The sequence below is a fragment of the Macrosteles quadrilineatus genome, unplaced genomic scaffold (assembly GCF_028750875.1).
Source record: "Macrosteles quadrilineatus isolate MER2022 unplaced genomic scaffold, UCM_ALF_1.0 Scaffold_7__1_contigs__length_78375512, whole genome shotgun sequence".
Classification (NCBI taxonomy): Eukaryota; Metazoa; Arthropoda; class Insecta; order Hemiptera; family Cicadellidae; genus Macrosteles; species Macrosteles quadrilineatus.
Genome location: NW_026542600.1, coordinates 36,492,906 through 36,511,312, shown reverse-complemented (window position 1 = coordinate 36,511,312; position 18,407 = coordinate 36,492,906). Strand labels below are relative to the sequence as shown.

General features: G+C 34.1%; 1 protein-coding gene across 4 annotated transcripts in view; it reads right to left on the bottom strand.

Annotated features, from left to right (window-relative positions):
* LOC128998310 (uncharacterized) overlaps positions 1-5,858 on the bottom strand; it is a 41,835-nt gene extending 35,977 nt beyond the window's left edge. For 2 of the 4 annotated variants that reach the window (XM_054424391.1, XM_054424390.1), the window contains exon 1: positions 5,498-5,858. The gene's annotated coding sequence lies outside the window, so the exon portion shown is untranslated. Of the gene's footprint in view, positions 1-5,098; positions 5,109-5,151; positions 5,201-5,497 lie in introns of those variants that run through there. The other 2 variants (XM_054424393.1, XM_054424394.1) reach the window with 2 other exon arrangements.
* Positions 5,859-18,407: the final 12,549 nt, after the last annotated feature.

Sequence of the window (18,407 nt, the reverse complement as noted above, 5' to 3'; positions counted from 1 at the left end):
GACTGATTCTTTATGAAACACCCTGTAAAACAAATTTAAGTGGTAAAATACTCCTGCTGTGGCAAACCTGTAGACAAGGGATATTTCCATTTGCTTGAATTTCAATTAAATCTATTTCTCTACCTAATAACTTATACGGTAGGGTTTAATAAGTACGTAGATTTGCTGCTACGGGAGGATAGGCCTCTAATAAAGTAGACCCCTACCTATTTTTTTTTTTAGTAAAACCGCTTAATTTAATAGCTTAGTACATAATAAATTTGCCACGTTCGATAAAAATTTATCAGATAGGCAAGAAAACTACAACAGTTTCCGAAAAACCAATAAGTTTTTAACTTAATAATTGCCAAGAAACACTTCAATGTAGGCTACTAAATTATTGGAAATCAATCTCCGGACCTCATCCAAAATTAGGTACGGTAACTTAACTCAATTTTTTCCCCAAAATGATCAAAATTTATGCTGATTCCAAAATGATTGTCATTGTTCATGGAAACCACCTGTTTGGGCCTAACTTATCTTACCCGGAAAATCGGAAAAACCTGGTAAAAGAATTCTTTACAGAAAATGTCATTGTGGTTAGGCCTACCGGTAGGCTAGGTAACTTACTCAAAGTGTTTGGGATTTCATTCTGAACAGGAATTTGTAAGTATGATCGGACTGCTAATTAACTAAGTTAAATATCGCCGAAAAAGCGGGCCGTTAGCACTCCAGCGTGCGGGTGACTCCTACGCCATGTAGGAATGTAGGCCATTGTTAGGTTACCCTAGGTTTGGTTAAAGTTCAATGAAATGGGTACCTACCTAAAACTAACCTTACCTAGCCTGACCTTACAAAAAATGCCTACTTTCCACAATGGCGTTTTAACTTAGGAGTCACCTGCACGCTGGGGCTAGCAAACTAAGTTAAAGTTTAGTAGCCAACAGCCCACTTTTTCAGTGAAATTCAACTTAGTAGCCTACTTGAGTTAGGCCTAGCGGTTCAATCGTAATAAAAATTACATAAACTTAGGAAGCCTATTCAAGTTAACTTAACCCACAATGTCATTCTCCGTATAAAAATTGTTTAAGGTTTTTCAAATTTTCCGGGTAAACGGGTGTTTCCAAAAAAAACGACAATGTTTTTTGGAATCAGCGTGACATTTTGGGAAAAAATATTTTAATTTCAGGCGAGGTAGATATACTTTCTTTAACCCTTCAAGTGTCTCTAGTTTTGGTCTTAATGTTCGCCCATTTATTGCGCAATCGCAGGGTTTTATTAAAATGTACCTTAGAAACTTAAAAACAATGTAAAGAATACTGTTTTATATATCATTTTGTTTGTAAAATTATGGGCTTCAATGTAACATATAACTTAAAACATTACAAAAAAAATTTTCAACAATTTTTGTGGGGTTAACATTTCTCAAAAATTATAAAATAAATGAAAAAAAAATTATGTTTGCGCTCAATAAATTGTTATAATTTATAGGTCTACAAATATTTTAAAATAGCCACTTTGTTCAGAATTTTATGAGGATTCCAAAAATACAGTAATATAAGGAAGTAGGTTTGCAAATAAATAAGTTATGGGCAAAAAACAGATTTCGGTACATAGCGTTTAGCTGAGAATGCATAGCCTATAACCATAGCTAGGAATCTGGCTGATAATTTACATCAATATCACTACCTACTTCTTCAGGATCATCAACCAGCCCTTCAAAATCACTTAATCTTCTTATAATGCACCACGTATATCACTACTTTTGATTTTTAACACTAAAACAATGATAAACGTAATAAAACACATCAGTCATCGGTGGGAGGTTAACCAACCTGTTTACAAATACGCACGTCAGCTGTCTGCTACAATATTTTCGGAACTAAAATGAAAAGCATATAGAAACAGACATCAGGAGAAAGCTCTGAATCTGTTGAAATAAACGATACCTCACTCGATCCAGTTCAATCCGATTCAGTCAGTCCCAGAGCCGTTGCCGTAAACAGTGTTTGTGAGTCGCAAAAGCGACACATAACACTACAGCGGATGTGTTATGAGTCGCTTTTACGACACATAACACTCGGAGGGTTAATATGTAAGCTAAGTTTACCAAATTTAGGCCAGGCCATAACATAACTTAAGTTATGTTATTTGTTTTTTTTAAAGATCTTCAAACTGGTTAATTTAATTTAGTCCATTTAGTGCTGATGTTTAAAACCATTCTGAAACTTAAGTTCTTTTCTATATTTTAAGAATTTATACTATTAATTTTATTTTATTACATATTTAATTTTAGGGCCCATGTTACAAATATTTTAAATGTAATATAGGCTACTCATTGACACTATTCAATGTACCAAGCATGTACAGATGACGAATAAAGATATTTTGATTTGATTTGATTTGGTTTAACCCTAGCAGTGGCCAATGTTAGAAGTGGGGAATGGCCAACCCATTTTGGCGATTTTGCAGACCTTTTTTTGAAAATTCGTAAAAATTCAACCGTACAAGTAAACCTAGCCAACATCATATTCATTTTGTTCGGAAAGAACAGGAGAATCTAGAAATAGTAATATCATAATGATTTAGACAGTGTATTTTATCGGTCAAGTGAAAAAAATAAAAAAAAAATTTGAATTTTTTTTTTTTGAAATTTCAAAAGCGGCCTCAGTATTTTTTTGTCTACGGATTTTTTATGGGAAATTCATTATATACATTTTGTAGACAATCTAATTCCCTACATAGATATATATAACATGTTAAGAAAATAATTTTTTTTATAAGTTTTTGGGGCGAAATATAAACCACCAGGAAAACTCCAATGCAAATATATACGGTTATGTGGGAGACTGTTTTTACAGTCTTAACACAAACGGAGAATCGAAAAAATTGAAAACCGTACAGTGTTAGTTTATGTTGTAAAAAGTTCTATAATATATGTGTATACTTAATGATATATACATGTTTGTAAAGCTAATGAAGTAAGGAATCAAAAAAAGTCATAAAGTTTATGGTAAAAATAATTTTTTACCTATAAACATATGTATATAAAATAATTTTTTTTATATTTTAGCGACTTCTCAAGAAAAAAAATTCACAGTATTTAGTATACAACTTTTGTACCAAATTTTTTTACTTCAAACCAACATAATAATCTTGTAGTGTATTCAATTACCTACATAAAAATGTATAACATGTTATAAATATTTTTTTTGTAGGTGCGTAATAGGGACATAATAATACAATAACCGCAAAACCGCAAATAGCCTAAGTGTAAACTATAGCCTACAGTGTTTGTTTGTGTTGTGAAACATTATGAAGGCTGATGATATGTAGCCTACATATTTGTAAAGCTAATGAAGTAAGGAATCCAAAAAAGTCATAAGTATGGTGGTAAAAAGTTATTTTCACCTATAATTATGTATCAATTTGAGAACGTTTTGAATTTGTTGCGCATTTCGAGAAAATAGAGTGTACAGTATTTAGTAGCCTATATAATTTTTTTACCAAATATTTTAAACCCAAACCAATATAAACATGTTGTAGTGTATTCATTTACCTTTATAAAAAATGTATAACACCTTGGGTACAGTAAATCATTATAGCATATAGCACCTCTGAATGTCAGAATCGTCATTTTTGGACATGATGCTAACAAAATACAACCTTTTATGAACACTATTTCATAAAATTCAGTAATATTTATGCATGAAGATTACTGTTAAATACGCACACACAAACTTTACTAACACTACGAACTAATAACGTATTTAGTAATAAATCGCGGATAACACGAGAACGAACACTATTACCGGCAACAACACAAACAAACAATGGCGAATACAAGACAGCTGACAGACTGTAGCAGTAATGACTCACTTCCGTCGTCTACATGCGAGCATACAGAAATAACCCTGAGTGCAGGGCTGCCACTCTCTGAATCTATATTTCTTCTTCTTCAAAATGACATACTATATGACTAGTAATAATAAATTACACTGTATGTAATTCGTATTTTCCACATCGTCACCTGACGACCATTGGCCATTTGTTAAAAATTTCGAAAAACAGCTGTTTTCATAAAATCGTACCGGTTGTGCAATCAATATTTCGTTCTAAATATTACTAAGTACCACAATGAAGATAAAATCAATGGCTAACTTATTCAGTGGTACCACCCGCAACATCCCACGACGAAAATTACCCGAGCAGGGTAATGCCAAACAAGACGTATTTTGCCAGTTCCCAAGTGTCAGCTGCAAAAGTTGTGCCGCGCCAAAAATTCATTTGATTTCTAATCGTCGTGACATTGTTATATACCTGCTACAGGGTTTGTTTATGTAATAAAATGAAAGTTCAGAATGTGATCTTTCAAATGGTCTCATCTGAGTTGATTATAGGCCCTACATGTTTTTTTTACCGCTAAAAAAATTTCGGCCCACATCGTCACCAGACGACTTTGGCCATTCTAAGCATCAACGTCGGATCATCACCAGACGACGATCAGCCACTGCTAGGGTTAAGTAGAGAAAGATTGGGAAATGTTAACTTAACGTAATTTATGTTTTGAGGCTAACTTGCCTAAAATCCTCCCTCCCCATTCATTCTTGTAGGCCTAGGCCGTAATGATAAGCCTAACTTTAAATCCAAATGAAAAAATAGGCTAGACCAAAGGAAGTTAGGCCTTAGGCTATTTAACTTAGTTATGGTTGGGTTAATTTGTGTGTCGTTAGTAACTTATATTATATTTGCACCAATTATAGCCTAGGCCTATTAACTTACAATTGAATTAATATAAGGGTTATTTTAATGGCTTTTAGGTAGCCTAGGCCTATAGGCCTAAGCATCATTGTGAGCTAAACATTCCTCAATTAACTTATATTTGCTAGAGGTTTACTAACTTGGCTGTCTTAAGTAAGATTTGATGCAAATTTGGGATTCTTCTTCGAAGATCTTACAATAATAGGCTTAAGAGCCCTAACTTATTGCCCTACAGTCCTATTGGTTAGCTTAAGTTAAGAGTCCTTGGAGCTTAGATATTTTAACTCATACTTAGGCCTAAGCTAAGTAAACATAACTCTTAAAACAATTAATACTACAATGAAAATGTCTATCTCACGGTAACTTAGGCCTATTTTCTTATACCGGTAGGCTACTAGATAGTACAATCACTTTGGCATCATTTGAGATGGTAAAAAAAATACCCTTCAGCGGCTGTTTGAACGAAATTAACAATGCTCTTATGGCGGGCAAATCCAAGATGGCCGTCGGCGTCGGATTCATTGGACTCCCTTTCCATTGAAAAAAAAAAATCAAAATACAAATTCTAATCTCACAGTATTTAAGATATTGTTTTACATCAAATTCCTTTGCTGCTTGTATGCGATGTTTTTGTTTAGTAGGCCTGGCCTCTCATAGGCTTCAAAAATTGGTTGGTGAACTGAACTGGAGAGATAGGCCTAAGTTACTGTGTCTTGGCAAATTTGTTAAGCTATTGACAATTTTATGATTAACTTACTATAAAATTGCTGGGTATCCATCATGATTGAAATAAGTTAACTTATTTGAACCTAATGAATGAGGTAACTTTTAAGTTTTTATCAGGTTGTAGAGTCTCTCTCTCTCCATTCTTCATAGCTTCGGATGTCTCAATCGGAATCACGGTCTCCAGTGGCCTGGGACGGGCGTTTAAATTTAAAATGTGTCTAAAATTTTTTTCTTAGACAAGAGTAATGTGTTCGATGCTTACAGAAACGGTTTTGTGTGTCGTTAGTGAGAAAATCACAAAATCATTATTTCAGAACAACTTCAATTCCCAAGATAAGATAATGCGACGATAAACTCAAAACTCTACCATTATTTTGTTAGACAAAAAAACATTAAACAAACACAACTCCACTCTCACTGTCACTCTTACTCTCACTCACCACACTTCACTTCACTCAAACTAGGACTAGACTAGACTCTAGTCAGTCTAGTCCCAGTCTTGTAAGTCTAGTCTAGTGCTACAATAGTGTGACTGAACGACTGAACGACCCTGCCAGAACTGAACTGAACATTTTTTCGAATACCAATTGAACTGAACAGTGCAGTGAGTGGGAACGAGTTAACCAACGATATAAAAGTTCTTTCCTATAACTGGAGTAACCACTCTGTGTTTAAAATACCCTTGCCGCAGCAAACCTGCTGACTAAGCGAATTTCCATTTGTCTGAATTGATTTCAATTAAATCTATTTAAATAACATTAGGTTTAATGAGTACCTAGGTTTGCTGCTACAAGGAAACTAATAAAGTGTATTTTTTGTAAAATAAATAGCTTAGTGTAAAATAAATAAATTTGCCAAAGTTTAATCAAAATATATCCATAAACAAGCAAATTACAACATTTTACAATATTCTCTATAAGAATGACATGGGAATTTTAATTTACATTTTTTTTCTTCACAAAATCTCTTTGATATACAAAATTTTGTTGTTGTATTAAGATTTAGATTATTATTTTTTAGAAATTGCTGTATATTATGCAATTCTACAAAGGCTGAATTTTCCAACTCATCTTTACCTTTCCCCGCCACTGTTAAATTTGAATCATCGGCATATAAACAAATCTTAGTCTACTCTTTTGAGGATTAACAATACTTTTAGGCAATTCTTTTATATAACATAAAAACATAATTGTTCCGAAAATTGAACCCTGTGGCACCCCCACTTAATTCTACATTTATGAGAATTAAATGTAGTTAAATAATTGTTTTTGTTTGATTTTATTTCAACAAATTGCATCCGACCATCCAAATAAGATTCACGCCATTCTAAGGGTACCCCATTATTCCAAGACTTTCCAGTTTTTCTAGCAAAATTGAATGACTCACACTATCAAATGCTTTAGAGAGATCCATAAGTATATCCCTAGAACATTTTCACCGTTTTCAATTGATTCTACAATGGACTCAATGAAGTCAGTAGCTGCTGTTATTACTGATCTTCCATTTCTGAAACCATGAGCATTATCAAATCTTATTTGCTTCAAGATAATCTTAATCTACCAATCTAATGTACATTGCTTTCTCATATACTTTTGATACAGCAGGGAGCAATAAAACAGGTCTATAGTTAGATATTTCAGTAACCTCGTCTTTTTTATGTAAAGGAGTTACCTTTGCAATTTTTAGTTTATGTGGAAATAAGCCAAACACAAAAGAGGAATTCACCAAATGTACAAGTGGCTTTACTAAAAGGTTCCCTACATATTTTAATAATTTAGTTGGTAAATCATCATAACCACTAGACATTTTATTCTTAAGTGAACCAATAATTCTCTCCATTTCCTTATCATCTAAAGGAGTGCACTTAAATATCCTACTTTCAAAAAGCCCTTTTGTTTTATTTACATCGTTAACTTGATTTAGTTGTTCCTCCATTTTTATCTAAAGGTTGTGTAGCACTTAAGCTATCTACAACATCTATAAAGTAATTATTAAACATGTTTGCAACATAAGTCGGATTTTCAATTAGTTCCTCATTTAGTCGAAGACTAATATTCTATGAGTAAGCGTTTTATCATGGATAAAACATACTCCCAGTAGATTTCTCATCCTTATGGTACAGCTGAAGACAATTTTATTGTTAGTTCTGTACGGTTTATGTAGAGGTCGTGTTTTGTTTACAATTTGTTTCCCGTTATTACAGCCATTTAAAACCTCGTTTAGCCAAATAATACGATCTAATCATAAACAATAACTTGTCCCCTAGTTATATAACCAAACAGTAAAGCACAAATCAATAAATTAACCCTAAAATAATAGAAACAAAGTTTCGTCGACACTAGCGCCCATGTGCCACGTACATGAACTAGACACGAAAAACGTGCTTCCAAATTTACAATGGGATGAGAAGTCTACTTGTGTTGGTTAGTCTATGGTTTTATTTAATTTTAAACTTTATTATTAATTATTCTCCATGTGGTTTTGTAAATGTTCCTTGAATTATGAATTTGGAAATCAAAAAACTTCTTTTTAATCTCAGTAATTTTTTTATTTAATATTTTTTCCTTTTATTCAGTTCAGAAAAAATACATTTATTTTGTACTTTTCTAGCTATTCTACTCATTTTTATAATTTACTCTTTTTTCTTGTTTAATTTCTGGATTTATCCACGATTTCTTTGTGTTGTAAATTTTGACAAGATTATTTTCAAAACATAAATTGAAATAGTAAATTAACGTTTTGTGAAAAATATTGTAGGCCTACTTTTCTGTTACCGGTGCCAAATAAACATCATTCCAGTTTTCCCTTTCCAGCATTTTATAAAATTGGAGCTTATTTTCTTCTGAGAATTCGGGATTTTTTAAAAATATAATTGCTTTTTATAAATTTATTTCAAATATTTATTTCTAATATTTGTCCATTGAGATCTGAAAGCTCAGTTATCCTCCTGTGGTCTTTAAGTCATGTGTTGGAATGTTTGTTAGAATATTATCAATAGCTGTTACTATGAGTTAGCTTTGACCCTTTTTGGAAAATTTACTACAAATTTCAAACCAAAGATTTTAACAAATTATCAAAATCTTTGCTTTATTTGCTGTTTACTAAAACATTTATATTAAAATCTCCTACTATTACCACCTTTTTGTTTTTTGATAATACATAGTCACATAGGATACCTAATTGACTTAAAAATTCATTAACACTACTTGCAGGTGATCTATTTATACCAACCAAAATAATTTCATCCCTTTCAACAAAATATTTTGAACAAAATACTTTTTCTTCCCTTAAAATTTCAATATTAGCATAATTCACCTGCTTCCATTTTAAACCAAGTTTAGATAGTATCAAAACACCTCCATTCTTAAATTTTTCCCGAGAGTAATCTGAATTTATAATAAAACCGTTTAAATTAAATCTGCTCAGCCTCTGACAAGACTAAAATGTCAGGTAATACCAAATTCTGAATATTTAGGTGAAAAATTGTTATTTTTTTTTTTTTACTATGACCGAATTATGCTTATTGTTTTCACCTAAATGAACGCCTTAAGTTCCCTGAGAACCCCCCCCCCCCAAACCCAAGTTTAAAGCCAAAGCAGGTGTTCTTCTCTGCTCCCTAAGACTACGGTACTTGTACACTGGCTTTCTATAAAATTTACAATCTGATTATTTTGCTTTCCCCCCCCCCCTCACTCAAAACCCCGTTACTCTGCTTTTCACCCCCCTCACTCACAACCCCGTTAGGCCTACTCTGCTTTTCACCCCCCCCCCCCCCACTCACACCGATTTCTTTTCCACTTCCATGAACACCAATGCTGATGAGGAGCTCTGTATTGTCAGGCAGAAGCAGAGGCCGAGACGTAGGAGTTACTGCATTCACAAAACTTGTTTGACTGGCAGGCATGATCTGTGATGTAGTGCATGTAAGTGTTGGTGGGCAATCAGATGGCGCAGACATTTATTGAACTGATGATGTGGTATACCGTTCCAAAGTAATCTTTTCGCCTTCTGCTTGTAGCTTATTATTTCAATTATTGCTCCTGTTTTTTCCTGGAATTTGATGACTTTATTTATAAAGTGGCTGGGAGTTATATAGTCTCATACACAGCTCAAAGCAGAACACAAAAGTCTTTTAAAACCTTTCAGCTTAAAATCCTGGGATAACTCAGTAAAGGCTATGTCATATTCCAGTGTTGTAGGCTTTGTGTATATTCTGGTTTTGTTATGAGGCTATAACTACTTGCGCCCCTAGTACTCTTTTGGTAGACTAGATGGCTGTTTATGCAGTTTCGCGGTTTGGTCTCCCAAACTGTTCTCGAAAGACCACCGCCACCCCAAGCTGTCATGTTTCGTGGGCTTTCAAGATCCGCTGATATTATGAGTGTGTGAACGCAACATCCCTGCCTTGATACTTTTGAAATGCGTCCTTCATATTGTACACTACCTTAATTGTCTCTTCTTCCACACAAACAATCCGACACTCGACACTTCCATTTCAGTTGTATCCTTATAACAAAAGTCACGGGTCGAATTCTTATGTCTTGACCATCGAGACAAAGCATTAAAGATGATACTAGCTAGTTTGCTTTCACCCAGGTCGTTTAAATGGAGAGCATGTTATGTTGTGTGTGTGATGACTTCTTCTTCTTCTTGTGATGACTGTTTAAATTAATCAGATGTAGGCCTACATTGCTTATCCTGCGAGTTAATACAGTTATGTAATTATTAACCACTTGCAGCTCTCCTTTGACAATCTTGTACAATAATTCATCGTGTCTTAATTGTGGTATGGTGCAAAGAAAAACAGGCATTTTTTACTGAGTACAGCAATTTTTCCCTCCAAGTTCAGATAAATATCCCTAAAATTATTTCTCAGATAGTCATTAGTTCCACTTAATATAACACTGCCGGGCTGGAGTCATCATAATTATTATTTCAGTTGAGTGACGTATTTGCTCTCACATATCCAAAGACCTTCAATTTATTTTTACTGAGTTCAGCCATCTTGGTTGATACGGGTTTTTCTTGGCTATCAGAACAGATTAAAACCTCCATCTCCAAAACCCAACTACTTTTTTTGGTACTATAAAAACTCTTCATTGTCCTTGTCCTATTACTTTTCTCATGTGTGTTAGATTGTTTTCTGTTATATTTGGCTTCCTAGATGCTTTCTTTTTGACTGTCTGAATGGCTTCTTATGGCAAAAACTGGTTTGCTGTTGAAATATCTACTCCTTTCCTAGTTTTTAGCTGAGATGCAGTAGTCTTCAAGCTTTCGTCGTTCCGTTTGTGAGAAACAATTTGTTATCCATTTTCCTTAAATAACGGAGTCCATAGTCCTTTAAAAAACGGATAACCCCAAATAAATAGTAAGGTTAGGTTAGAATTAATGGGACGAATTTGACAACATCCCACCAACCGATCACACGGCCAACCTATAACATAACAACACACTAGCGTCTAGACTGCCAGTGCAACTCCGAGCCCGAGGATCGTGGATCAGATCAGTAGATCACCCCCCACCACCGCACCATGTCGTACGCTTCCGAATCCGGCGCATCAGCATGCTTATCTAACTGTTCGCGGAAAATTGTTATCTGTATCACTGTCGCTGCCAAAACGTATGATTTGTAGATTAAATTTGAATTAAATATAATTAAACTATCATAACGTAACCAAACTTGCTGATAATGATAAACTCGAATGAAGGTTTACTAATCGAAAAATAGCTCTGTTCTAAAATAAAATTATAAATGTCTCAAATTCAATTTTACAATCTTTTAATTATAAAATTAAACTGTCATAACCTAACCAAACCAACCAAACTTGCTGATATGAAAAAAATTGTTGACATTTATAATTTTATCTCCTGGTGGGATTCGAACCCGGCACCTTCAGATTATCAGCCCGACACGCTATCCACTACACAAAGGCTCATGACTCAGTTCCGTTCCGTATCGTTGCAGTAATGGTTGACGTCACGCCATCGGCACTGAGCGGTGGTGGGGAGTTTTTCGATCTGATCCACGATCCTACGATCCTAGGAGTTGCACTGGCAGTCTAGATGCTTATATAACAACACGGAACACCGAACACCAACCAGCAAAAACAGTGGCACGTTTTTCTTAAATGTTTAACCAGAGAGTAGAGTCAACGATATTTGGAGCGAAGCAGTGAACTGAACACTGCAGAATCTAGTGATGGGATAAAACGAATGGTTTCCTTAACCGAATATAATCGATCAGTTATTTTTTAGCGACATTCAGTTATTTTTAGTTGAATGAATCATCAAATCAATTTTAGTCATTATTCACTGTTCCAAACCGCAACTAATTTTTATCTTATGAGAAACTAAATAGAATTCAGTTATTTAGCGTCAATCGGTGATTTTTAGTCGAACGAATCGCTGAATCAATTTGAGTTATTATTCACTATTCCAGACAACAACTAACCTGAACTAACTTTACCTGATGATGTGATGATAAATCGAATAACATTTTTAGTCAACAAGCCTACAGTACCTCTTTAGACTGTTTTCGACTAGTCTCTTTATCTTTTATTTATAAAAGTAATATTTTAATGTAAACATTTTAGGGTTAAAAATATTAGTTAGTAATAATATATAGGTATAACCATAGATTAAAAGAACTCCTTTTATCTATGGTATAACATCAAAAAGGTAAAACTACTCGCCCCCCGTCAGACGTGTGCCGCCTGCCGCCGTTACCGCGCATACGTCTGTTCCAATTGACGCACATTACGTTTCTAATCTGTTTGAGAACATGTTCATGTTGCACACAAAGAAAACCTAGTATTAGGAACGGTAGTACCTATAAACCTCATTAGCCGAAATGGATTAAAGTTACCCACATAGGGGATGCTTATAGTGTACATTGATTATGAAATGAAACTGTTCTAAACTAATTTAATTTAACCAATAACTTGCTGAAACATTAAAAAAATTCCTTTTGGTAGCAGAATTCTGAAATGAAACTGTTCTTAACTACTCTAACTTCCTGTAACAACTCAAGAACTCACAAAATCCTTTTGATAGCAGAAATGGCTTTCACACTCCATCGACTGTTCTATAAGTATTGAACTTAACCTTAATTAAATATGCTTGTCTATTCCGTTTTTTTTTTATAAATTTTTTTAACGCTTCAAAAAAGCAAAATTTTAAATGAACCTCCCATCTTCCTTCACCGACATTTATCTTATGAGAAAGTTATTTATCATCTTGAATGTGAGTAAGTAATTCAAAATCTGCTTCTATAAAAAAGTAGCTGTTCCCTTTGCATTACTGGAACGGGACGTCATTTTTGACGTACGAATCGTCACTTTGTTCACAAAATTCTGTTGATAGCTGAAATAGCGTTCACGCTCTATCGACTGTTCTAGAACGTTCAATCCTTAACTTACAATAAGGGCCTCATTTATGCACGATGTTTTCGGTCGGGCGAAATCGTCTGGTGGAATCTAGGTCCCTTTTATGCGGGTTTTCCGCCGAGCGGAATCTGCTGGTTTTTTATGATGTCCGCGGTCGGGGGTACATCTTGTTCATTCAGTGCTGCCAACTTTGTTCATTTTTCCATCATCAGTCACACAAGGACGACCCTTGTTTATTGGTTTTGACCTATTTGTGTGTGAAGAAAAGTAGATGACAAGGAAGGAGGTGGGCTGAACAATTTGTACACCGGGTGGATCAAAGTCGTAGGCTGGATGGGGCTGTGTGTTGCCAATGATTGAATTATTCCGAAGAATTTAACAAAAATGTAAACTTAATCATACTCATTATGTAAGTTTTTTGCAATTATATTACTTCTTTAGCTGTATCCTCAATCTATTGCAATGATCATCTATTTAATGATTAGTCAATTTTGATACTGTGGATGTGACAGAGACAGAGCACGGGGTAGGTTGGCAGCGCTGCATTCTGCCTGACGGAAAACATCGTAGCATAAAAGGTTTCCATTTGATCCTATGTAAAAAACCTGGACAGGTCGTGCATATGAGGGTCCCATTTTATCCCATGTTAAAACACTCCACGACAGAAGGCCAAACGGATTCTGCTCGACGGAAAACGTCGTGCATAAAAGAGGCCTACAGTCAGCACAATAACTCAAGTAAAAATCATTGTTTTACTATTTCAATGCCTCATACGGTAATAGCTTCTTAATTCCTTACAGGGAAAATTTGGTAAAAATCAAAAAGACACTGGGGAAGCTCATCATGTCTATAGTCTCACCTGAGGTATAAATTTAAAATAATTAACATAGTTTTCAAAATTAAATTTGTGAAGGATATATAGTTTTAGCCAAGTTAAAAGTATTTTCAAATCAAAAGAGTCAAAAAAGGATATCAATAAAAACATCAAACTCTATTGTACAGTTTATTTATGCAGGATAATACTTGTCTATTGTAGGCTACATAACCTCCCATAACAGAAAGTTGTTGAAACAGTTAATTTAAATTAAAACTACCTGTTGATTCCTTTTTTTTTCTTAAGGGAGCACTTAAAGAGCTGAAGAATACAGAATATGGCATAAGAATTGGAAGGAAGATAAGCGTGCTCGCCTTTGCAGATGATGTAGTACTGCTTGCAGAGACCAGAGAAGAACTCCAGGAAATGTTTGAAATCATTAAAAGAGAAACAAGAGCAGTGGGCCTGAAAATAAATGACAACAAAACAAAACTTGTCAGATTTGGAAGGGGAGCAGAGAACGAGGAGAACATGACAGAAATAGAACAACAGTATGAACAAGTTGAGTCTTTTAAATATTTAGGAGTTATTGTCAGCTCACAAAGTGAGGAACACATAGAAATAAAGAATAGAATAAACCTAGCCAGTAGAAGTATGTATGCTCTAAACAAATTATTATCATCAAGATTATTGTCTCATCACACTAAACTTAAAATTTACAAAACTATCATAAGACCTGTCCTTCTCTATGGAGCTGAAACCTGGATTATTGATAAAAACACAGAGAAAAAACTTATTACTTTTGAAAATAAAGTCCTGCGCAAAATCTTTGGCCCTACTAAAGAAGGAGATGTGTGGAGAATTAAACATAATCAGGAACTAAGAGACCTGTTCAAGGAGCCAGATATAATTGCAGAGGCTAAAAGCAGGAGGCTTCGCTGGACGGGCCACATCAGTAGAAGAGAGGAAGCTAGCACATTTTATCAAATATGGAAAAGTGACCCACTGGGGAGGAGACCACGAGGGAGACCGAGGAAACGCTGGACGGATGAAGTAAAGAAAGATATGACCAGGATGGAAGTTAATGAAGATACCGCAAGAGACAGGGCGACGTGGAGGCAGTGTGTTGGTGAGGCCAAGTACCACTTGGGGTACAAATGGCCATGGGAGTAAGAGTAAGTATTGATTCCTTTTTACAACTGGGAATACATGGGCAACACATTCTATCCTATTTTGTCAACAATTGTAATATATCAAAGTTTAAAAATACACTAAAATGGGAATACAAATCTTAAACAAATACTTATAATTATTTTAGTAACAATGGTAAAATATCAATGTCGAAAACATGAAAACAGGAAAACAAGACAAAATAATAATTCTTTATATTTTTTGTAACAGCAATAAAATATCAAAGTGAGAAACACACAAATACAAGGCTAAATAGATTCAGTAAATTTTTATAGTAACAGTCAGACATGATAGTAACTAAGTCAGAGTTAAATTCACTCGATTCACTTTCTTTTCTATTTTATTATAGTGATGTATATTCAAATAAATCACTAAATTTCTTGTGACAAACCAAACTTTAAAAAGTGTTGTAGACAATTAATTGTGGTTGTGTTATCACAGACATTGTGATGTGTTTGTCTTTCTTCATGAGCAAAAGGTTGTTTTAGGACATCATTAACAACTTTTGTTCGTAATGAATTGAAACTAAGTGCGTGTACTTTTTGACGATAAAAACTAACGTACTAACAAGACTTTTTCAACTATCTATAAACTACAAACATAATACAAACAACACAAGTGCAAAAGTTAGGTAATATAAAGGGGGAGTCTCGTATGTTGTCCAGTATTAATTTCAGACAAACAGTTGGTCCTACAATGATGAAATGAAAACTTTTCCAGCTAAACCAACCCCAACGGATAACTAAAAATTATTTAAAATGTTTTCTGAATATAAGATGTAACACAACCAGATGTTTACCAGTTCAAATATCACAGACCTCAAATACATATGTCATGATACACAATTTAAAACCTCTTGTTTAAACAAACATTTTGGTGGAATATGAATTTGACCATTAGATTTAATTATACTCCGCGCCAAAGCTGGTGGCGGCTGAGGGATTAGGACGGCCAGGTCGGTGAGCAGGTCCGACCTATGTAGTCCTACCTGGCGGTCCTAATCCCTCAGCCGCTACCAGCTTTGGCGCGGAGTATAGAGTAGAGATATTCAAGTAGGGAATTAGAATAGGAGATATCTGTATTTTCAAGAAAAAATATATTGTTCCAAATTCCCCACATAAGAAGACACCATTTTAAAGCAAATACAAATAGTCTAATTCTGATTCCACCAAAATGTTTGTTTTAACAAGAGGTTTTAAATAGTGTATAATATGAAATATTTTTGTATTTGACAACTGTGAGATTTCGCTAATGAACCTCTGATTTCGGTACTTCCTATATATATATAAAAAAAAAAAACAGTTAAATTATTTTAAGGTATTCTTTGGGATTAGTGGTTAAGTTGGAAAAGTTTTTGATGTAATCATTGTAGGACTGATGATTTGCCTGAAATCAATATAGTGGACAATGCACAAGACTCACCCTGTATATAAAAAAGACAGGTAAAAATGTTGTTAGTAACACTAAGAACTACTAAGGTTAGTATAAATAACAACACATCGAGATAGTATATAAAGGGTGGTCCATTAATAACGGATCATTTTTAAACATATGTCAATCAGCTGTTGTTACTTTTAGAGTTTTCATTGATGTATTAGACAACAACTAATGTCATGCCATTTCAGGAATCATGGATCGTTGGACAGAACAACACCGTGACTTTTGCATTGATGAAACCCTTTTAATAAGTGACATTATAAGGCACCTCAGAAGGTTTTTGCCTTCAATCAGCTGAAAAAGAGTCTATGACAAAACACCAGACATAATCTGGTGTCACCTTGATTGAGCTTCTGTGCAACAACCAGTTTGTATAGATGTAAATTTAAATCGTCACGTCAAATACGATGTAAACTGGTCCTAGAAACACCTGAAGCAACAGAATGTTTATTGTTTTCTTGCCGATTTTTTGGACTTCGGAGAACAAACTCCTGAACTCTTGCCATGATTTTATCTGTACGTACAGACTTTGACCTCCCCGAAGGTTTATTCTTGAGAACAGGTCCCTTAGTTCTTAAACTAAGCGACCACCTATAGATAGTATTCATAGATGGAACCGCACCATGACGGACGTTGAAATGATTTCGAAACAACCACTGAGTTAAAATCACAGACTCGTTAAATAGGCTTCAATGCAAAAGGCACGATGTGTTGTACCATACTGTCCAACAATCCATGATTACTCAAATGGTATGACATTTGTTAAATACAACAATGAAAATTCTACGAGTAACAAAAGCTGATTGACACTTGTTTAAAAATGATCCTTTACTTATGGACCACCCTTTATTATCGAATGAGAATCATGTCTGAGAGTGTATGGGTATATCAAGATGTTATCTGATTCTTCATCCATAGGAAGGATCCTCGTATATATATATATTATATATATATTAGACAGTTGTCAATATATATATAAAACTTATAAAATATATAAAACTAACAAATACTAAGGATGATATCAATAACAGACAACAGAACATCAATATAGTACGAGAGGCACGTTGTGGGCATAGCACCATTTCTTCTTGAGACATATTTAATAGGAGCACCATTTCTTCTTGAGACATATTTAATAGGAGGGATTCTGATAATGAATAATCTGAAATGAGACAACCAGTTTTTTATTTCAATATGTGAGTACTAGGCCTATAATATTTGCAAAAAGTAGCTACTTTAGGAATTCTTAATAAATATCTTTTTGATAAATGTTTTTGACGGTTTTATACACATAAAATAGAATAAGTCTTTTTTCAAACAATTAATAAAATACCACTTAATTACATTGTACATCTTTACAAGACAATCAATGAAAAAAAAACTGTCAGCAGAGGAGACCATGTCAGTCTGACTAGCAATACCTCCCATTAGTAAAAAGTTAAAACAGGATAACTTTACAGATTTACAGTTATTCCAACTTTTTTGTTCCTAAAGTGATTCAGAAGATAAACCTGATTCAACCACTTCAATCTTGTCTGAGAAATCAAACCCAATACTGACATGGGTATTTATCTGACTATCATATAAGAACAATATACTAGCTGTACCCCTAAGACATTTTGGTTTCCATCATAAAAACCAAGTAAGGTTGGATTAACAGAAAGTTTTATTTGTTAACAAGTAGAAAAACTCAAAATCAACTGGTTAGACTACCTATATAAATTGATAGCCACAAGAAAGCAAGTAACGACCCTTGGTATTTAAGGAATAGTGTTTCAATTGTATCAAATTACTTGAACTGGTTATACAAACTGTTGAAAAACTTTGATACCGTTTCCTTAGGAATTGGAATCTAGAATTGAGGCCATTTAAGGAAGGAACCCTTAAGACCTTGGAGCCTAGACAACTCATAAATCAATTTTAAAACTACATAGACAATTTCTAATCCCACAGTGCACTAGATATTTAAATTACATTCACTTTGATATTAAAAAAAAATATTTTGAGATGGTAAACAATAGTTCAGCGGCTGTTTGAAATGAACAAAATTAACTTTGCTCTTATGGCGGGCAAATCCAAGAAGACCGTTGGCTTCCATGGACTCCCTTGGAAAA